This window comes from Mauremys mutica, chromosome 2 (assembly GCF_020497125.1).
Source record: "Mauremys mutica isolate MM-2020 ecotype Southern chromosome 2, ASM2049712v1, whole genome shotgun sequence".
Taxonomy (NCBI): Eukaryota; Metazoa; Chordata; order Testudines; family Geoemydidae; genus Mauremys; species Mauremys mutica.
This window is the reverse complement of record NC_059073.1, coordinates 242,744,383-242,767,570: the sequence shown is the minus strand read 5'-3', so window position 1 is coordinate 242,767,570 and position 23,188 is coordinate 242,744,383. Positions and strand designations below refer to the sequence as shown.

Below are 23,188 nucleotides of genomic sequence, written 5' to 3'. Positions count from 1 at the left end.
ATCACATCTTTAGCTCAACTGTAGACATAGCCTCACTCCTGCTTCTCCAAGTGGCCATGTGGGTCTCCAGTCATAAGCTACAATAAACAGCACCTCTACTGGTCCAGTCTGGAACTATACCTCCACCAGTTAAGTGTTTTAAATCTGTTTCCAGTATATGAATATAATAAGTAAAACACAAATTCTGCGAGTACAGCTTCATTCTTCCACAGCCCTGCATCAGCAAATTGTCTGCCAACAGATGCCATTTTTCTCAGAGAAGCAGCAAAGAATCCTGTGGCACCTTATAGACTAACAGACGTTTTGCAGCATGAGCTTTCGTGGGTGAATACCCACTTCTTCGGATGACACCCACGAAAGCTCATGCTGCAAAACGTCTGTTAGTCTATAAGGTGCCACAGGATTCTTTGCTGCTTCTACAGAACCAGACTAACACGGCTACCCCTCTGATACATTTTTCTCAGAGGTGTTTGTTCAGACTTACTTAATTTATGTGAAAAGTCTTGGCCTGCTCTTCACAAGGAAGGATGTGAAAGCATTTACTATTTGCAATTTGAGCAGTTGGGATGGAACAGTTCTATGTAAAGCTGGTCAAAATCTTTCCATTTTCCACCTTTTTTTTACAGCTTTGTGAAGAATGTTTCCTTTTCTGACCAAGCAGCCCTAGTCACATGCTGTGTTTACTATTCCTTGATTAGATAAACAAAAGAAAGGGATGCTTAGGATTGCCCAATCAGAATTTGTTTTCCAAGGTTGGGCTGCAACACTTGTTTTGCTACCTTTGACTATTCCCAGTGGCACACTGGCAGTGCATCCTATTTGGAGAATGTGAACATAGAAACAATTGAAACAAGTCTGTTTAAAATTCTAAATGAAGAGGTTTTGACAGTATTCACCCCACTATGGTCTCCTCTATAGGAGGGAACTTTGTGGGGGGGCGGGGGAGAGGGAACAAATCCCTGCTGTTGAGCCAGTGGCAATGGTAGGTAGCTCATGTTGCTGTTCAGGGCAACTGCACCTGTTTTACCCCTCACTGCTCCAGCAAGGACTCCCCAGGCTTCCAGCTCCCCAGTTGTTGCCTTTTTGGACATCTTATTCCCTTCTGACTGCAGTATTTCCAGGCTGTACAGTTGCCTGCCTTCATTGTGTTATCCCCAGCAGAGACAGGCTGCCCAAGCACATCTGCTTGCTCTCTCTCCAGAGACTGATAGATTGTCAATAGCTAGAAGTTAAGACATAACTCTATCTAAGCAAGCCTAATTTATTCTTCAGGTAAAAAGCACTACAGAGTAACCATATTGAAAAGAACCTATAGACCTGCTAATAAGCTTACCAATATAGTAAAAGCAGTCCTTCAACATCCCACCCTAGGGCTTTCCTGTGTGATCACAAGTTCATCACAGCTTCAGCTCAGAACAAGCACACATGTTTCCTCCACCCTTTATTCAGTTCTTTGATCTGGTTTTACCAGAAAAAGGGTAATTAATACACAATGGGTCTCTTTCTGGGGCGCGGCTTCTTAAAGTGGGCTTTGGAGGGGAGAATTTGCCTTCCCCTCATGCCCAGGTATTTCCTAGGAAATCCATTTCAGGTGTTTTGTTCCCAAAAGCCCTTAGAAGTTCTTAATAACTCCCAGAGATTGTATTAAAAATGCAATTGTGAATGTGCTTTTGTAGAATTTATGTACAGTGTATGTAACTTCTCTAGGAGACCTAATGCAATCATTAGGGACCTGCTCTGTTCAATATCTTCATCAACGACTTAGATATTGGCATAGAAAGTACACTTATTAAGTTTGCAGATGATACCAAACTGGGAGGGATTGCAACTGCTTTGCAGGATAGCGTCATAATTCAAAATGATCTGGACAAATTGGAGAAATGGCCCGAGATAAACAAGATGAAGTTTAATAAAGACAAATGCAAAGTGCTCCACTTAGGAAGGAACAATCAGTTTCACACATACAGAATGGGAAGAGACTGTCTAGGAAGGAGTACAGCAGAAAGGGATCTAGGAGTTATAGTGGACCACAAGCTAAATATGAATCAACAGTGTGTTGCTGTTGCAAAAAAAGAAAACATGATTCTGGGATGCATTAACAGGTGTGTTGTTAGCAAGACACAAGAAGTCATTCTTCTGCTCTACTCTGTGCTGGTTAGGCCTCAAATGGAGTATTGTGTCCAGTTCTGGGCACCGCATTTCAAAAAAGATGTGGAGACATTGGAGAGGGTTCAGAGAAGAGCAACAAGAATGATTAAAGGTCTAGAGAACATGACCTATGAAGGAAGGCTGAAAGAATTGGGTTTGTTTAGTTTGGGAAAGAGAAGACTGAGAGGGGACATGATAGCAGTTTTCAGGTATCTAAAAGGGTGTCATGAGGAGGAGGGAGAAAACTTGTTCACCTTAGCCTCTAAGGACAGAACAAGAAGCAATGGGCTTAAACTGCAGCAAGGGAGGTTTATGTTGGACAATAGGGAAAAGTTCCTAACTGTCAGGGTGATTAAACACTGGAATAAACTGCCTAGGAAGGCTGTGGAATCTCCATCTCTGGAGATATTTAAGAGTAGGTTAGATAAATGTCTATTAGGGATGGTCTAGACAGTATTTGGTCCTGCCATGAGGGCAGGGGACTGGACTTTATGACCTCTCGAGGTCCCTTCCAGCCCTACAATCTATGAATCTATCCCCAAAGGGTTTAAATCTAATTTTTAAATGAAGCTCATTCTGGATATTGTCAGTATGTCACAGCTCAGACCATCCTTTCTATCACCTGCTCCTCAACTCTGATATTGCACTACACTATAAGCAGTATTATTGGGGCGACACAACTTCCTTCTCCTTGTGTCTAAACAAACTGACTGTACAGTCCTTTATGAAAATATAAGCTTGAGCTAATTGCTACCTTGTTTTGCCCTTCAAGTGCCAAATCCTGAGTCCTGGCTCAATTTTTACCGAATCTTACTCCAGCTAACCCGTTCGCCGTTCCCACCTGACTGTGTAAGCTCGAAAGCTTCTCTCTCACCAATAGAAGTTGGTCCAATAAAAAATATTACCTCACCCACCTTATGTCTCTAATGGAAACAAGTGAAAGTTTCACTGAGTTATTTTATGCAAGCTTCATCTCAGGACAGGGTCTAATATTAAAGTAGGGTTTTGAAGTTCTGGTGTGGAAAAACTCATATGAACTCAACAAAAGAGCTAGCAACAGTCTACATCAGTGTTTCTCAAACTGGGGTCTGTGGACCCCTGGGGGTCCATGAGGGTACTTCATGGGGTCCACTGGCCCTGCTGATTAGCTCCTCCCCCTCCCTCCAGTGCCTCCTGCATGCTCGGGAACAGTTGTTCATCAGCATGCAGGAGGTACTAGGAGGGAAGGGGAGAAATGGGGATGGGGCACACTCAGGGGAGGGGGTGGAAAGAGGTGGGGAAGAGGAGTGGCGGGGTGGAGTGTGTGTGTGGGGGGGAATAGGAGGGGTGGGACCCGGGGCTGAGCAGGGGATTTGGGGGTCCATGAAAAATCTTAAATCAAAATGGGTATCCTTAGGTTGCTAAAGTTTTGAGAACCGCTGGTCTACATAATATTTTTCTCCAAGACTCAAGATTCTTCTATTTCCTGTAGAGGAAAGAGAAACTGATTTATTTTAAGGGCCTACTGTGCCAACTATTTTTGATTTTCACAGGGCTTGTTTACACTTAGAATGCTACAGCGGCATGGCTATATACTGTAGTGCTTCAGCGTAGACATTACTTATGCCAACAGGAAGGATTCTCCCATAGGTAAACCTCTCTCCAAGAGATGGTAGCTAGGTCAACGAAAGAATTCTTCTGTCGATCTAGCACTGTCTATGTGGGGACTTGGGTTGGCTTAACTATGGTGCTTACGGGTGTGGATTTTTCACAACTCTGACCAATGTACTTAAACTGACCTAATTTTCTAGTGTAGAGAAGGTCACACATAATTATCTGTGTCTTCTGTATTAAGGCCCATCAAAGCATAGTATCTGAGCATCTCCCACCTGTAATAGAAAGAATGGTATCTCTCCCTTTTAACTCCTTCAGTCTGTGTGAGAAATAGTTTGGTTTGTTTGTAGGAAGTGTGTATGAAGATCTTAATGAGAGAAAGAAAAGATGAAGTGAATTTCACATTTTAGCTCTGATTATGGTGTCATCTTTTTCTCATTGGAGAGTAAGGGCTTGGCTACACTTACAAGTTGCAGCGCTGGGAGTTACAGCGCTGGTCATGCAGCTGTGGAAGGGCCAGCGCTGGAGTGTGGCCACACTGACAGCTACCAGCGCTGCAGTGTGGCCACACTTGCAGCACTTTCCAGCGCTGTATTGAGAGGTGCATTGTGGGCAGCTATCCCACAGAGCACCTCGTCCCGTTTTGGCGCCGTTTTGGCGCTGAGTATTGTGGGAAGGGGAAGGAAGTGTGCGGGTCATTCCGCTTCCTGTTTGCCAGCGCCCCGTGGTGCATCGCTTCACATCCCAGCATTCACTCTTTCCAGCAGCGTTTGGCGCCATTGTGAGTGTCTTTCTGTTACTCTCTGTGTGAATCGCGATTTCTGTGGCAAATGGAGCCCGATCTGCTGAGGACTCTGCTGATGAGTGTCACCAGCACAACACGTTTGGCAGTCCAGCTATTCCTTCAGCTCCAAAGTGACAGTGAGGATTCCGACGATGATATCAATATGGATTTGCCTGCCGCGTGTGACACTAAAGTGCTTGCGGCATTTACGGAAATGCTCAGCACCGTTGAACGCCGCTTTTGGGCTCGGGAAACAAGCACTGAGTGGTGGGATCACATCGTCATGGAAGTCTGGGATGACGAGCAGTGGCTGCAGAACTTTCGTATGAGAAAAGCCACTTTCATGGGACTGTGTGCTGAGCTCGCCCCCACTCTGCGGCGCAAGGACACAAGATTGAGAGCTGCCCTGACGGTGGAAAAGCGAGTGGCTATTGCAATCTGGAAGCTGGCAACTCCAGACAGCTACCGGTCGGTCGGGAACCAGTTTGGTGTGGGAAAGTCGACCGTGGGAATCGTTTTGATGCAAGTTTGCAAGGCAATTAATCGCATCCTGCTAAGAAAGACCGTGACTCTGGGGAGCGTGCAGGACATTGTGGATGGCTTTGCACACATGGGTTTCCCTAACTGTGGAGGGGCGATAGATGGGACGCATATTCCTATTCTGGCCCCCCCCCCACCTGGCATCAGAGTACGTTAATCGGAAGGGGTATTTCTCTATGGTTCTCCAGGCGCTTGTGGATCACCGCGGGCGTTTCATTGACATTTACACAGGCTGGCCTGGAAAGGTGCATGATGCACGCATCTTTCGGAACAGTGGCCTGTTCAGGAAGATGCAGGCAGGGACTTTTTTCCCAGACAGAAAGATCACAGTAGGGGATGTCGAAATGCCCACTGTGATCCTTGGAGACCCCGCGTACCCGTTACTGCCTTGGCTCATGAAACCCTATACAGGGAAGCTTGACAGGAGCAAGGACCGGTTCAACTACAGGCTGAGCCGGTGCAGAATGACTGTGGAGTGTGCTTTTGGGCGTTTAAAAGCCCGCTGGCGTTGCTTGTATGGGAAGCTAGACTTGGGGGAAAGCAGCATCCCCGCGGTTATATGCGCTTGCTGTACCCTCCATAATATTTGTGAAGGGAAGGGTGAAACATTCAGTGAGGCATGGACCACCGAGGTTCAAGTCCTGGAGGCTGAATATGCACAGCCAGAGAGCAGGGCTAATAGAGAGGCCCAGCACAGGGCTACAAGGATTAGGGATGCCTTGAGGGAAGAATTTGAGGCTGAAAGCCAACAATAATGTTTGCTGCCTTGCATGGGAGTGAATTGCACTGCTTACACTGTTATTCTATTATCCATAATAATAATATGATTTGTAGTGCCTCTTTCTTTACTGGGCTAAGGTATCTTTCACTATCTGCTATAATAAAGACTGTTTTCAAAGCCAAGAATTGTTTTATTGAAAAGAAAAAAACTTCCTTGACAGACAGACAGACACACAACATTTCATGAACACAAGAGGGCAGGGGTGTGGGTTGGTGAACTGTACAGTCACAAGTTTGCATATGCCCTGTCTGGATTGCTGTTTAATGAATCCTGCACTTCAGGGTTCATATACTGCATGGTGATGGGGGTTGAATGCAGAGGGTAAGGGTGGTGGTAGGTATCAGGGCTGGTTGGGGAACATACAGGTGTTGGAGGCAGCTGGTGGTGGTAAGAACCTGGATGCTGGGGAAAGGTGGTTTGAGCTGACATTGGGGCACAAGGCACAAAGGACGGGGCGGGTGGGGGAGTAGCACGGTAGTGCTCTGCTTGCATGGCAACGAGTGACTCTATAGACTCCGCTTGGCGCTCCAGGATGCTTAGCAGCCGCTCCGTGGTTTTCCTCTTGGCCACTGCATTTCTCTTGCGTGTCCTGCTTTCTTTCTCTCGCCAATCCTTCAAGTCCTTACTCTCTCGAGCAGACTGATTAAGAACAGTTTTCAGCATGTCTTCTTTGCTCTTTCGGGGATTTTTTCTCAAATTTTGAAGCCTCTGTGATGTTGAACATCTGGGCAGTCCAGTAGTCAAGGTCACTGTAGAAACAGAAATGACAACATTTAACACGGGCAGCATTGTATCCACTATCTCCAGACATGAATTGTTACACTGAGGGAGTGAGTTCTTATTTAAGCATTCTTTTACCCACACGCATAACACTACAGAAGCCACGACATGGTGAGTGAGCAGTGCTTATATGGGGAGAAGTGGGGCTTGGGTGTAAGAGGGGAGCTGGTTGCTTCGGGTAATCTGGAGTGCTAGAGGGGTTGAGTGAAATGCAGATGCAGGGGTGATCTTATCTCCCTATCTCTTCACTAAAGAGTCTCCCAACATTTTTCACAGGACTTAATCCTGGAAGATGTTTCCCTACTGCGAGTCACTAGGGAACAGCGGGGGGCTCTTTTAGAGCAATGTGGATTCCGCCCGGGACCCTATGCGGCTTGCCTGTGTTCAGAAATGGTCCCCCCACCACTGGCAGAAGAGTGGCGCGGACGCGTCACCGTCACTGGGACAAGGGACACAGTGGCTCTGCCTATAAACCTGCGCAGGCATATTGCCCACGCTCTGGATGAAGCTTTTGCTGAGATAACTGAGGCAGATTACCGCGACGTGATAGACCACATCAACGGGCTATTCCACATCTAGAGGCTGGCATGCATGCATCCATAACCCCCCCTCCTCTCCAGAAACATTTCACCCAGAAAATAAAAGCCGCTTACCGGTAACACGCTCCTCTGCTTGTCCTTCTGCAACTGCTGGCTGCTGCGATTGGGTGCTTTCCTCCTGGCTTGAGAAGAGCTCCTGGCTGCATGCCTCCAGGGAATCTGCGGTTTCTTCCCCCATGCCAGGAGCTTCACTCGCGGTTTCCTCCCCCCCCCACGCCTCCGCCTCCGCCGCCTCCTCCGCCTCCTCCTCCTGTCCCCCAGCCTGCTCAGAAGTGTCCATCGTTATCCTGGGATTGGCAGTGGGGTCACCCCCAAGTATCTCATCCATCTCCCTGTAAAAACGGCAGGTCGTGGGAGCAGCTCCGGATCGTCGATTCCCCTCTCGGGCTTTGTAATAGGCACTCCGCAGCTCTTTAATTTTCACCCTGCATTGTACTGCGTCCCGATCATGGCCCCGATCCAGCATGGCCCTTGATATCTGCTCAAAGATATCGTAATTCCTACGGCCGGAGCGCAGCTGTGCCTGAACAGATGCCTCACCCCAAACACTGATGAGGTCCTGCAATTCACCAGTGCTCCATGCTGGGGCTCGTTTGCCGCGTGGAGGCATGGTCACCTGTAACTGATTAAAACTGATTGCACTCCACACCTGGCTGCAGCAAACAGGAAGGAGATTTTTAAATTTCCCGGGGCATTTACAGGGCGGGTCACCTGAGCCAAGAGCAGTAGAGTGCAAACTGATGTGCAGAGTGGCTGAACAGGAATTCTGGGATACCTCCTTATTCCCTGGAGGACAGGTAAAGCGCTGGTGAGTGTCCACACCTGCTGGGCAGCGCTGGATCACCAGCGCTGCACTCCTTATACCCCTGCCGGGATGGGTTTTCAGCCAGCGCTGCAACCAGGGAGTTGCAGCACTGGTTGTGCCCTGCAAGTGTGGACGGGGTGTTGTTGCAGCGCTGGAAAGCCTCCACCAGCGCTGCAACTTGTAAGTGTAGCCAAGCCCTAAATTTCATAGTCTAGGAACAGCTGCTGTCAAAGTTCTGTCTTTTGTGCTCACAAGCCATCATCCCTCACTGGCTGACAGCTTCGTTGTTCCAGTGCAACACAGCTGCTGTAGCAGATCATGGGGACAGAGGAAGATGTGATCGGTCGGGTACATTGGGCTGATCCTATGGAAGGCTTTGAACCAGGACGTGAGCTGATCTCTAGTCAGTGGGAAGCCAGTACAAAGTGGGGAGTACTGGGGTAATGTGTTCATGGTGACCTGGCTGGGTATGTGGGGCTTTATTCCTAAATATGAGTTGGAGATCACGGGACACTAATTGTCTGATAGGAAAGGGAGCAATCCTCTGGCCAACCACAAATGGAAATAAGCATCTTTTCCCCCCCGTTAGCAATTTGTTAAATCAAGCCCCAGGCTTGGAAATCTCCTGGGATATACAATAGGAGGTCAGGTTTTGTCAGGAGGACTTCCATTGTATCAAATTTTAACAGTTGCTGGCAGTACATCTAATAGATTTTGAAGCATGTCTGCAGTGAATAAATAATTGACAGAAACAATATTATTTAAGTTGGTGTCATGCTTTGAATAGTAGGCTATATCTATAGCTGTGAATAATCTGACGATGTCTCAGTTGCTTTGCTGGGACTCAGCACTTGAGCTGAACATATTCTATTTATGCTCTGTGACTGAAGCAGCAAGTCTCCCTCATCAAGAGAACAAACACAAAGCTTAACTGAAATTACTCATGGCTTGCTGCATTTGCATTCAGCAGGAGTGCCTATGCATGGAGAGCTCTCATGCTGCTGAATCACCAATTGTGGTTTGCCTCCGCACAATAGTGAAAGGTGATGGATATGAATAATGCTAAAATCTATCCTGTGTGTAAATCTTACTCGTTTTATTCTCATGGATATGCAGACATGTGGGACCTTGCCATGTCAACAGTAATTCCACCCCTAACCTTCTTTCCCTATAGTCAATTCTAAAGCAATTTGCATGTGAATCCCCATGGGTTCCCCTTGCAACACTGGGTCTGACCTGCTAAAAGCAGGTCTCCAAGCCTTTCAATCATCTTATTACACAAAACAGCTAAATAATCCTGCCTGCTTGAATATAGATGATTTGCACACGGAAAGAAAAGGCAGATGGAGCGCCTTGTGCAGAGCTTCTGCTAGGCAGCCGTATTGGCTGCATTCTGAAATGGAGTGATGGATTTCACAGAAAGTGGAGAAGCCAGGGAAACACTCACAACATTCTGAAACATGCAGAGGGCCCTAGAAATTACTCTAAATTCCCCAGTGAATGTAGTAGACAGCTAATGTGTCAAGACAGGGATTCCTGTATCTGTCTCAGGAGATTCCTCTCTACAGGACACTTTCCTAACACATAGCCACATCTTTGTTGGCACCCCTGATTGTTTTTGTTTGAATCAATTCTTCACACTAATCGTTAGGCTTCTCATTATGTGTTGGACATTAGATAACACTGCTCAGCTTAATTACATTAAAATATGGATGCACAGACCTTGCCTGAAGGCTCAGCTGGTAGCACAGGATGCTGTGGTGTGGGAGATTACATTTCAGACAGCAGACTTATCAGAAAGTTTCATGCTACAGGCTGTCAGGGGGCTTGGGGCTTGACGCTTCTATTTTGCAGAGACTAGGATTCAGTCCACCATGTATCACATGTATTCTACAGCAGATGGCTATAATAGGCCAATATCACAGCCTTTGTAACTGCTGTCTTGTTAGCTTTGGGGCTAGGGCAGCATGTACAACTCCTTCTGGCAGGGAGCAGGGATTGGAATCACCTGGGGGAAAATGGCACCCCCCCCCCATGGAGTAGGGAAGAAAGCCTCATGAGCTTCTTTATTCAAAGAAGAATAGCTAAGCCCATCAATTAATGGTCTACTTACACTGCAGCACTTGTAGTTACATAATGAGCAGGCTATTTTTTTTAACATAGGGATTCTCATAATGAAGTATCAAACGCCACATCTGTAGCAAAAAGTTCAGTTAGATAATAAACCATAACAAAGAGCAAACTAGATAAGAATGAGCTGACGGTTTAGTATACAGCATCCTGCACAAGTATTGCAGGGCATTTAATGATACAATTCAGTTAATAGTATCCAATAGTTATAGTTGCTGCTGGCAGCTGCTTATGGGGCTTGAAGGCTGCCTGGAAATTCTAGCTAGTGCAGTATGTGGGTGCCCACCTACTAAGTAGGGTAGACTCAGAGTTTATTGCACCTGTGCTCTCCAGTGGCTCCTGTTGCATAGGAAAATGTAAGTTGCCAGTCATGATCTGGACTATAGCTATCTCAGAAACTACCTCTCTGCCCATTGGTATTAAATTTGGATGGAACTTTCTGGCTAGATTGCCATGTAGGTTGAGGGAGTTGGGACTGCAGCATTTTTACGGCTTGCTTATATGGCTAGTTGTTGCCTGCTAAGCTCGGGTATAAATCTACAGTTCTCCAGTGTGCTGTGCCCTAACCTTCTTTGTAGACCCTGCTGCTGTGCACTAAAAGTTCTGTTGAAACAACAGTAGGTCAAAGTGCACTATGGAACTTTTAGTGCACAGAAACGGCTTATGCAGACAGTGTGCACACACTGGAACACTAGATTTATACCCGGGTGAGCTGTGCACTAACTTGTCTTATAGACACTCCTTCAGTACTAGACTCTTGCCTCTGGACTTTAATCTACTGGAAATGCATCTGAATCTCACCTGACCATAATCAAAGTGAGAAACAAGATGCATGTTTGTCTGAGCTTTTCACTAAAATCAGGAGACAGTTGAAGTGTTCCATCTCTCCCCTCTTGTACTCTTATTTGAGTACTAGTGCAATGTCAGTTTTAAACTGCACCAATTAAGAAGGGTGCTTTCTTTTGCAATAAGCACTGGACTGTGTTCAGTTATTGACTCTGCCACAGACCTCCTGTGGGACTTTGGAAATATCACTTTATCTCTCTGTATCTCAGTTTCCCCTCTGTAAAGTAGAGGTGATAATACTTCCTTTGTCTGCCTTGTGTATTTTCACTTGTAAACTGCTTGGGACCTGTATTGTCCTTCGTTATGTGTTTGTACAGTGTCTAACACAATGGGACCCCAGTGTTTGTTGAGATATCTAGAAACCACAATAACAAAATAAATCCATTAAAGGAAACCCAGTGGTTTTTATTTTCCTTTTATGAGACTAAAATTTAGTGTTCAAAGCAGACTTTGAATGGTAAACATTAAACAAATGGAAAGTCCTTCTCATTTATCTTCTCTCTGTCTCTAGTAACTAATCACTCCATTGTTTCAAAGGGATGGTGTTTCTCCCAGTTCTTTCTCATTTCAAGCCAACAGGGTTCAGTTGATTCAGCCAAGTATAGTCTCAATATTAGTTATTCTTTTTCCTGGTAGCCTAACATGACACACACCAGAATGTTCTAAGACCTCTTGATTTGGCCACAAATAATCAAAGTAGTGATTAACCAAGTGAATAACCAAGAAAGAAGGGTGCTATTTTCCCCCCTCTTATTCTTCTTGGAGGCTTTCCCTCTTGGTAGACCCATGGCTGTTTTTATAGCCCGTGCTAGTGTAGGACTAGAAAAGGACCCACACTCTTAGGGGTGGGAACTCTGCGCGCTCTCTCTCACTCACACCAGCTACAACTTTCCCTGCCTGCTGCCCCTAGCAAGGTAGTGTGCAGCACTCCCACTATTGCAGTGGGAATTATAAGTACAAGGCACTTAGGTTTTGCGATGCTGAGCATTTTGAACCAGTGGTCTCCCACCAAGGCCGGCCCTAGACCAAATGGGGCCCTTTTCCATTTGTTAAAATTTTGAATACCTTTTATTTTTTATTGCATTTGTAGCCCATTTCATGACTTTGATGTACAATTTGCCTTCATGATTTATCCCTGTCATATAAGATGATAAATTTGCATGCTAGGATTTGTAAATCTGTGTTTATTCATGCCATATAAAGGCAAATAAAAAATTAGTTTCCTATAAGCTCATAGAAACTTCTTAATGTTAAGAATAACTGAAATGTATTTACATCAAGAAATTGAACTGTGCATAAACATTGAATGGACCAGTATTAATAGTGTTACAGTAGGTGACAGCCTTGGAATGTTGTTTAGTCATTTAGTTCAAACAGTGGTGGATTAGCAATGGACCAACAGGACCTCTGCCCATGGGCCCTGGCCAATTGGGGGGCCCTGTCAGAATTCTCAGTGCTAAAGGAAACACTTTTTTCTTGACACTATATTTTTGTCCATGTGAACTTTTGGGGGCTTATCAATTTATCTCTCCTGATTTCCAAATTCTACTGGTAATCTTAAAATATTTCACTGGAGGTTTCTAACTCTGTTAAATTAATCTCTGCTTCTAAAAGGTCCCCAGAGTACATATGCAGAGATCTAGCCTCAATAAGAACATGTAATCTGATAAATTGGTTGATAAATTGTTCACTCATTTCTGTCTAGCCTCTGGAAGTCATTTTTGAGAATTTAACTGACTTTTTTTGGTGACTTCTTCAGCAACAAAAGAACTATCATTTCTTGTGCATGGATGGCTAAAATGATCCTCTGTCCAACTACATTATTGTTAGGGTGACCAGACAGAAAGTGTGAAAAATCGAGATGGGGATGGGGGGCAATAGGAGCCTATATAAGAAAAAGACCACAAAATCGGGACTGTCCCTATAAAATAGGACATCTGGTCACCCTAATTACTGTGGTATTCCTGAAGGGCTTGTCTTCTCTGTTTTTATGCAGTCCTGACTGAGGGCACACTTTTATTAGCCATAAAAGAATTTGTCAGAGGGCATAGTCCAGCTGTTCCACCCTTCTCAATTTAGCATTTGTAGAAAACAAGGAAAAATTTTGGAAATGATTACATTAAAAACTTAATAGTAGAGTTGCAACCTGTCTAGCTTGGTCCTTACACCAACACAAATCTAACATGTTCAGTAAATAGAGCACCATAATACTTTCACCTTCTCACTCATGCTTCTGAGCTTGTAACTTTTTGCTATGTTCCATTTTATATTTGCATCCAGGCAGCCTCATAATGTCCTTTTGGGAGCTAAATGGATATTGGCCCTACTCATGCAAAGACATAAGTACGTGCATATTTTAATCCATGCAAGCACTCCCACTAACTTCAATGGGACTAATGTGCAATAGCTATGCTCACGCTTATGACTTCATGGGACTGGAGCCATTGTTTGGCACCAACAGGCTTGTATGTAATCGAAGATGTAATCTTACACTTAATTCTGAAAATAGAATTGTGTTTATTGGTTTAGCTGAGATGTGAATAAAATTAAACATGAATTTCTGGGCCTGACCTGTAGTCTCATGATCAGTTGCGTCATGCAAGGTAATTTTAAGATACCAATTCTTCCATTTTCCCAAAACTGCAAGAAAGAAAATTAATATTCTCCTATCCAGGCCCTGAAATTATGAGATAAATATTCTTTAATGATTGACTCATGTAAAAAAAAATCACTTGTTCTGATTCTGCATCAACATAGGCTGATGAGAGAGATGTCTTTATGGTTGGGGGCTATTCATCCACTGGAAGCCCAAAAGCTCTGATTAATTGTATGAGTTTAGTAACTGTCTCCAGGAACATATCTGGCAAAAAATCAAAATGAAATTGTAGCTTAATTATAAAATCAAAAGGCCAAATTCACCCCTGATGTAACTCCACTGAAATTGGATTCAGATGTCCTCTTTTCATGCTTTACCTGTGCCTTAGCATATGGGGGGGAAATAGTTAATAATAATATGGATGATTCTTGATTATGCAAGGAATTGCTCTAACAGAAGTACAAGATATCTTAAGCTAATACCTTTTATAGAACAACACAAAAACACTATTGGTTTACCCTCCTCAGATTGGCAAGCAGAGCTGGCACGGGTCCTGCTTCCCTTCCATTCCTCACAGCTTGTTTATGTATAGGCTAACACCTACAGTCGTGCTCATCCTATGGAATCCTTATGTTCCCTAAGTGCAAGGACTTTCATGGCCTCTGGCCTTTTCACAGTGGGCACTGTGGGGAGAAAAGTGGGGCTCCCTCTGCCTTCTTGTTTCCCTTGTGGAACTGTGCAGGGGCTGGGCATAATCTGGTTTTAATGTTGGACCTGAAAAAACTCCACCAGTTCTGATCACAGCTGAACTTCAGGAAAGTTCAGACCCAGCCCTGGAAATGAATGTTGTGGCTCAAGCCTCATGGGTAAAATATATCTGAAGGAAAAAGCGCATGCTGATAGACTTTAAATAGAAATCAATAATCCTCTTTACTAGCAAACTGGATAAGGAGTTATGTTATTGGTTATCCAGGAAGAGGGGTTATCCAAGAAAGGAGCATCTTGTAACAGCCAATGTGCTTCCTAACTTCATTGTAAAAAGTGAAGGAATAAGGACCGAAGAAATCAGTGCAATCTCAAGCTTATGGACAGATGTGGTCTTGAACTGTTTTTTTTTTCTGTTTCTAGACTGTTTGATGACCCCATCTGTTCTGTAAATAATCATTAATACTTCAATTATTCCTATAGCATCTTGGAACCTCAGTGGTCTGCAGCAAGATCCAAAGCTGCCTCCTTCCACCTGAACTTTTATAGAAAATACCCACAGAAAAGAAAACCCTGGAGGAATGTCACCTTTCAATCTAGGGCCTTATTCTTCTCGCAGTTTTATGCTGGTGTAGCTCCTTTGAGTTAATCCCAGGTTACGCCAGCATGGGTGAGAGGAGAAAAAGGACCCTACTCTTCAAAGAGATGGTCGGACTGCTAACAGGAGCTACTTGAAACATCATAACCTTTTTCTAGGTGTACTGAAAATCATTCTGAGAGCCAGAAAAAGAATTGGCAAATTTAGTCCTTGTGGTAAATGAAAAACAGTCTGCTGTATTCAAGGAGATAAAGAATATGCTCTAAGGTTTTACACTCTGGAATCATTCATTAATAGCTAACAATCTCTTTCATTCTGATCTTCAGTACAGACCTATTACAGTTCATTTAGCATCCATTAACCTTGGTGGAAAAAAATGGAAATTTGCTCTATTTGTGTCTGTCCTATCCTGCTTTCTTTTATGAGGATATTGAAGAAATTGAAAGGAATAAGCATTTTTCTATTTCATTGACATCTTGCTAATTACAGTATAATAGCAACTTGTAACATAATACCAATATGTGGGGGAAAAGGGAGAAGAAAAAGATAAGGTACCATATGTTTTCTGTTTTTTTTTTCTTCATGACTTTAATTAAGTCAGTTAAAAACTTACTTTCTTGTCCTTCCTCCTTTGCAGAAAAATGCTAATAGTTGCCATGTGACAGATGTTTATTTGGCCTAAGGAACTAAATGGAGAGCTTGATCCTGTATGAAATGAATGTGGCACTTCCATTGCCTTCCATAGAAGTTGTCTGAGCAGAATGCGTGTAAGGTATGGCTATGGAAGCTGAATTACCTTCTCATCCCTCAGGATGGATGACATGGAAAGGGGGGGGGGCGGGAAGGTGGCATTATGGTATATAAACTTCATTTGTGATCCAAGGACGAGTATATTGTCATGTCTTCTGAAATGATGTGTGAAATAGAAAACCATAGCTACGTTCCTTACTATGTGGAGGTGGGGAAACCTGCAGAGGACTGAAAAAAGTGAGTTCCACTCATGAAGTTTTCCATTGCATCATTCTCTTTAGTGGCTATCTTCCCAGTTCTGCCAATAAGCCTCTTTCTCTCTATCTGAGGCCTAGTTCATGCAAAGACCACCTGGATGCAGTGCCAGGCTTTCCTACTGAGAATGACAGCACTAATACCTGACTGCTCACAGAAGTGGAGGGGACAATCTGGCACCATGTTGTTATTTTGAATTGTCAGTCTTGGGCTGCAGAATGAACTCCCCATTCACGTTAATGGAGGACATTCACCTCTCCCTCTCAGAATTATTGTGCCTATCTGTGGGCTTGATAAGTGAGCAAGGTATGGGTATACATTTAGGAGATAACATTCACAATCATGGTTGATGGCTTGTTTGTCTTCTAATGAAAGCCTGATTGCTGCAGAAATGAATGGTTTCTGGTGCAGAAGAGTGCTGCTACAGGGAACTATCCAATGATGACTTGTCCTGATGCCTGGACCTAATGGAACTGGGCTGTAGCTGGAGAGTAATGTGGGGAAGCTCACATTCATAGATTCACAGATTACAAAGCCAGAAAGGACCATGGTGATCACCCAATTTGAACCCTTTATAACTATATAGGATTTCCCTGAATTAATTCTTGTTGTGGATTAGAGTATATCTTTCTTAGAAATGAAATCCAATCCTGATTTTAAAATTTCTACTGATGAGAATCCACCACAACCCGTGTTGTTTCTATGGTTGCCACCGTCCCTAGTGCCCGTACTTGTCCTGTGGTGGTTCTGCATGGTTCTCAATCCAGCGCCTTTCACCAGTCCTACATTATACAAAAGAGCAGTTTTACTCCTCAGATATATTAACCCGTCACAGCTATTGTTTTCTAAAGGTCTCCAGTCCATTCAATGCCTATGCAGCTTATCTCCCTTACTGACAGGAAGTTACAATTTGGCCTTTTGCAAGGCAACAATATATTTGATGTGCAATAAATAAAATGTAGAAAAATGATTAAATTAAGCAAAGTAATTTGAAAGAAAATGCTAACCAGTAATTATACTCAGCATTGGAAGTAACACCCATAGCTTTTTGGATACAGATCCTGCTATATATAAAAGACATACCCAAAGATTCCTGTTTAAACTTGCTCTGAGTCTTTCACTTGTCAAAATATTGTATTGTTAGACTGATTAATTTGGCTTCATTTAGAGCAAAGAGATATACCATTCTTAATGTCAAGAACTTGCTCTCTGGAAGTCATAAATGCCACTCCTAAAACCCCTAGGAAAGGCTTTTTACTTCATCAGGAAGAAATGAGTGTGGTGGGTTTTTTTGTTTTTGTTTTTTCTTTCCTTCTGGGAAATCTACACTGAGATTTTTCACAATTTACAGTATCCTCTACCAGAAGTAACATATACAATCTTTTAATCTATCTTTGGAGGCACACGGCCTGGGACCTCACTGAGCCAGGCCATATCTAGTTTTGGATGGGATGGGCTTGTGAGATGTTACCTGTGGCACAGGCAGAGGACACTGTAAATTGGGAAAAAATCTGTGTCGATTTCCCAGAAGGAAAAAACCCCACACACTCACATTTCTTCCTGGAATATATATATATATAATCCAGCTATGACAGTGATCTAGATAGGAATTCAGATCCAGCATCCTCTTTCTCTAAAATGGTGGAGATCTTGTGAGCATGACATTTTTTTTGCCTTCTCTTCCCCAAAGAACCCATTTGCTGTTGCTGCCTTCTGGGACATTGGCTACAAATCCTCTCCTGTGTTGGCTTGATCTCCCTATACCAAAGGAGCAGTAGGTAATAGGGGACTCTGAAGTATTACCAACCCCAATCATTCAATAATCACGAACAAACACCTCCAAAATCAGGAGTGGCTTAAAAATAATGAGATTCTAAAAATAATAAATGTTGGATTTTTTTCTTTTGAGCCTTTAGATGCATGTTTTCAAGCTTTTCTCAACAATGGTGAGAGCTAGAAACTTTTTTTTTTGTTTAAACAAAAGCTGAGATTTTCACACAACACATGACCCCTGGAGCTGGGGCTTTAAGAAAAACACCAATATCATGGCACTTGAAATGAAATTGAGTTGACAACACTGGCTTGGTCTACTTTTGAACATTATGTCACCATAGGTATGTCTTTCAGGGGTGTAAAAAATCCATACCCCTGAGTGATATAGCTATGACAACGTAGACACAGCTATGTTGATGGAGTGTTTCTGTTGACATAACTAATATGGTTTGGGAAGGTGATATTCCTACACTAAGGCCTGATCTACACCAACATTTAGGTTGACCTAGCTATATCACACAGTTTAGCTATGTGTCTCAGACCGCTGAGAGACATAGTTAAGCTGACCTAAGCCCTGGTATAGAAACTACTAGGTCAACCGAAGAATTCTTCTGTTGACCTAGTTACTGCCTCTCAGAGAAGTGGATTTGCTACAATGATGAAAGAACCCCTTAAGTCACTGTAGTAAGTGTCTACTCTAGAAATGCTGTGCCATGGTAGCATTTCTAGTATAGATACATCCTGACAGAAAAAAAACCCCTCTGTTGGCATAGGCTGTGTCTACGCTATTGGGCTATGTTGACATAACTCTGCCAATATAGTTTCTGTAGTGCAGACATATCTTTATTCTTGCACTGCTGGTGCTGCCCATCTGTGTTGTTTCCTAGCAAGTGTGAAAAGCAGGAGCAGCTCTAGCTTTTTTTTTTTGCTGCCCCAAGCACAGCAGGCAGGCTGCCTTTAGTGGTTTGCCTGCAGGAGGTCCCCAGTCCCGTGGATTCAGCGGCTTGCCTGCGGGAGGTCTGCCGGCCCTGCGGTTTCAGCGTACCCGCCACTGAATCTGCGGGACCGGCGGACCTTCCGTAGGCAAGCCGCCAAATCCGAAGGACTGGGGACCTCCCGCAGACAAGCCGCCGAAGGCTGCCTGACTGCCGCCCTCGCAGGGACCAGCAGGGTGCCCCCGGCGGCTGGCCGCCCCAGGCACGCGCTTGGAGCGCCGATGCCTGGAGCTGCTGCAGGTGAAAAGGCTCAGTATGTGGCCTAGTAGCAAGAAGCAGACTGTGCTATTTTCCTGAGGGCATCGAGGGGATTAGAGTAACTGTACTACCCATTGAAAAGCTGTATTGGAATTATGGCAGAGACAGGCTGACCTAAAGAGGCAATAAGGGGGAGTGGCCAGCCTGTGCTCTCTTCTTTGAAGAGCCCAAGAAGATGGTGAATTGTAGGCCTGTGGGCCATCCTTCCAGAAGACAGGAACAGTAGATGGGGCTCAGAAAGGAGGGAAAGTGCAGTGACAGGACCTAATTTGCATGCTTTTAAATGCCAGAAATTGAAATTGAAATTTTCTGGGATTGGAGCTAGTCTGAAAACCTGGAAAATGGCATTCTAGATCTGAATACTCTCCAGGTTTGGGGTGTTTGGGATCCAGAATTCCAGTTCAGCCTTCCATCTCTTTCCTAAAATGGGCCTAAACATAACGGGAGATTCCACAACCTCCCTTAGAAGCCTTTTCCAGAGTTTACCTTCTCTTGTAGTTAGAAAGCTTTTCCTAATATCTAATCTAAATCTCCCTTGCTGCAGATTAAGCCCATTACTTTTTGTTTTACTTTCAGTGAACACTGAGAACAATTGATCAGTCTTTATAAATCTATTTGAAGACTGTTATCAGGTTCTCCCTCAGTCTTCTTTTCTCAAGACTAAACATGTTAAAGATTTTTTTAACCTTTCCTTTTTGGTCAGGTTTCTAAACCTTTTGTCATTTTTGTTGCTGTCCTCTGGACTGTCTCTCTCAAATTTGTCCACATTGTTCCTAAAGTGTGGTGCCCAGAACCAGACACAGGACTCCAACTCAGGCCTAACCAGTGCTGAGTAGAGTGGGATAGTTACCTCCCATATCTTACATCCAATGGTCTTGTTAATATGTCCAAAAATATTAGCCTTTGTCAAGTGTTTTTTTGTTAGTAGCTGAAAGTGCTTGGATACTACAAGAATGAATGGCAGTATAAAACCCTGAGGCAGATAGAAAAGGTTTCTTTTATTTTAAATGAACAAACATGGGGAAAGTCTTTTAGAGCAAATATCTAAGCCTTTTGGGTCTGTGGTAGTAGAGCTGAAAGACAGGGCCTGGCTAATGACAGTCTGCAAGTCTTCCCAGAATGAATTTGTACAAAGATCTAATGAAGAAAAACAGTTTATTTAAGTGTAGCTGGAAAGTTCCCATTCAGCTAGCAGCTGGCATGAATGTTGTCAGTCAGAAGATATAAGCAAATGACAAATAACTGAATACATGAAAAACTGAGATGACAATGAGCTAAATTCTCATTAGCACTTCTTTTCTTCTCCTTTCTCTATTATAAACACGTTGTTCAGTGTTGGTATTAGCTGCGTTGTGCTGGTAAATGCCAAAAGTCAACATTAAAATACCGTACAGATGGGGAGGCCATTCTCTGGCAGGGAGGGCAGTCTTATCTCAAGATTGTTGTGGGGAGTTTATCTTAAAGTATTCAGGCACGTTACTTTATGTTCCAATGAAGCAACTTTCAGGGAAACAGGAAAAACAAGTTGTATACAAAATAGAGCAGTTGCTGTAAACTCTGAACAGATTGGTATTACTGTATTTGGTTTCAAGGAAAGCCTCTCCTGCCTAGTAAAACTCCAGGAAGGATAACTTTCAGCAGTAGCAATGACAAAATGCCCTTTCAAATTGGAACAGGCTGTCTTTCCCCCCATCTTTACAGACAGAACAGATTTATTTTGTGTTCATTAACAACTAATGAAAATTACAAATAACCATAAATTACACAGGTGTTTAATAGTGCAAGCAGTAAAACAAATCTTTAAGCTACAAGCAAAGACGTCTGTGATCTAATTACTGCAAAGGCTGGATTCAGCTTTGAGTCCAACACCAACATTTAAGCATCTTTGGATCCCAGAATTTGCTTCTCATTCTAGAAATCAAGATACAATGTAAAGTTTGCATTGGGTTTGGGGTTCTGAACTTCCTCAAAACCTGCATGTTGGGATCCAGAGTCTTGGTTCTGGTTTATTTCTAATATTTAATTTGCAAGTAAACCACTTTGTCTTGTCTAAAGTCTGCTTTCCCCCGCTCTGTTTTCAGCATCAAGCCTGCTTAGAAAAGCACCTGCCACCCTCTCTCACTTCCTTTTTACATGTTGTTTTTACATATGATGTTTTCAGGTGGGCAAAGGAGGACAAATCCCAGGTTTAAAATGTTTTCACCTGTTTGCAGATTTCCTAGCTTTTTCACTCAAAGGAAGAGTCAGTAGAACCACGCTAACCTAACTGCAGGTTGTTCTGTCCTTTAATTAAGAGAAACATTGTCGCAGCATCAGTATTTATTGTCCTGTTTTAATTAGAATCTAAATCCCAAACCAAGTTTTGATTTAATTAGAATCTAAATCCCAAATCCAGAGCATCATTCAGGTGGAAGAAAATAAACCGCACCCCTTCTATTCATGCTTTTGTGGTGTCTGCTTTTAGTGTCACCTGGTCTCAAAGTATTTCTCATGGGGTTATTTTTGTGCATCAGCAGCAGCTTGTCCTACTTAAGCATGTAGGAAAGCATCAGATGTATATTGCGAAAGGTTGCTTCTGCTGGTAGAAAATTTAAATTACAAACTGTTTGATCTGTTTCTTTTGTGATTCTGAGTATTAGTTACTCAGGCTCCATGCAGCAAAGAGATTACCTTTGTTACTGCTGTTTTCCTTTTTTAAATTGTACCAGTAAATCATTCAGTGTCTTAAATCTTCTCTAGAGTACTTCTGCACTGCCAAGCACCACTGCAGCCCTCTACCTGCATTTAATACCTCACCTGTCCAAATGTGAAGCTGCTCACAAAGATACACAAGCATACACAGACAGAAAGGCTAGTTTGGTGGTTAGGATGCAAGTTTAGGACTTAACAGACCCTGATTCAGTTCTCTGCTCCACCATAGACTTCCTACGTGACTGTGGGCAAGTCACCAAACTGCCAGACTTCCAAGGTATTTTGGACCTTGAAACTGAAAATAGAAACTTTGGGTTTATCTACCTGCCACCAGCAAAATGCACCCCGGGGATATGATTTGTAAAAAGTTCTAATTACCCATATAGACCAGGCAAGTTACTGTGAACTAGGGACCTTTTTAGAATGTGCCTGCAGGGTCTACACAGGACAGTAAGTGTGCAAAACCTTAGTGCACTTTACAAATCACACCCCAGTGGCGTGTTTTGCAGTGCCTTGTAGCCAAGACCTTAGTGGGACAGCTGCACCGTCAGGTGTCTAAATACTTTGGAAAGATGCCCCTTAGCCTTTCTGTGCCTCAATTTCTGACCTGTAAGTGGGGATAACGGCCCTTTCATACCTCCTAGGGTTGTCTTGCAGAGAAATAGATCCGAGTGTGAGGTGCTTGGCTAGCCACCATCCCCATTTATGGGGGCCACATAAATAAAAAAAAGGCACCATTGTGCTTACACTTGCTTAATAGTACCAGGCCTTTCAACACGCTGCCACTCTGCAACACTTAGGGAGGCTTTCTCAAAAGGCTGCTATTCCCATGGCCCCATGGAACCTCATTGCTCCTCTACAAAATAGAAGGGTGTCCTGGGTTAACGTGTCAGAGGATAACTCGACAGTGAATTTATCAGCATAGCTCCCCCCTTAATCTAACAGTATTCCTTTCCCTCCCAGAGACCCTTAGCAAAGAGATATTATCCAGAAACCTTCATTAAGTACTTTTCTGCATCTTACAGTCGAGCTTAAGTTAGACTATTTGGACCGACCTGAAGCAGAGCTCCGTGTAAGCATTGGTCTCTGACCAATAGAAGTTGGTACAATAAACAATATTACCACACCCGCCTTGTCTCTCTGGTATCCTGGGACCGACACAGCTACAACCACACTGCAGGCAACTCTACATCAGACCTTGAACCTAATAGGGTGGGGGAGACAGCTCAGGCTACTATTCCTGGATTTTGCCACTGGCCTGCTGGGTGACTTTGTGCAAGTCACTTCAGAACTCTGTGCCTTCGTTTCTCCATCTATAAAATGGGATAATGATCCTCACCTCCTTTGTAAAGCGCTTTGAGAGCTACTCATGACAATTACTCTATAAGAGCTAGGTTGTATTAAGTATTTATTGGATTATTTTTAAGGGCCAATGTTTTGGTGTCATTTTGAAACTAGGACCATGCTGAGCATCCTCCATCTGAGGAATGTGAAAGTTAAGGCTCCTTTGAAGGACAGTAATGTTTCTTAGTAAGAAGTATGCTAGCTGAAAACTATGTAA

At 43.5% G+C, this 23,188-nt stretch overlaps 1 long non-coding RNA gene across 1 annotated transcript in view; it reads left to right on the top strand.

Annotated features, from left to right (window-relative positions):
- LOC123365335 overlaps positions 1-23,188 on the top strand; it is a 41,990-nt gene that overhangs the window by 5,788 nt on the left and 13,014 nt on the right. The gene's annotated exons all lie outside the window — the stretch shown is intronic.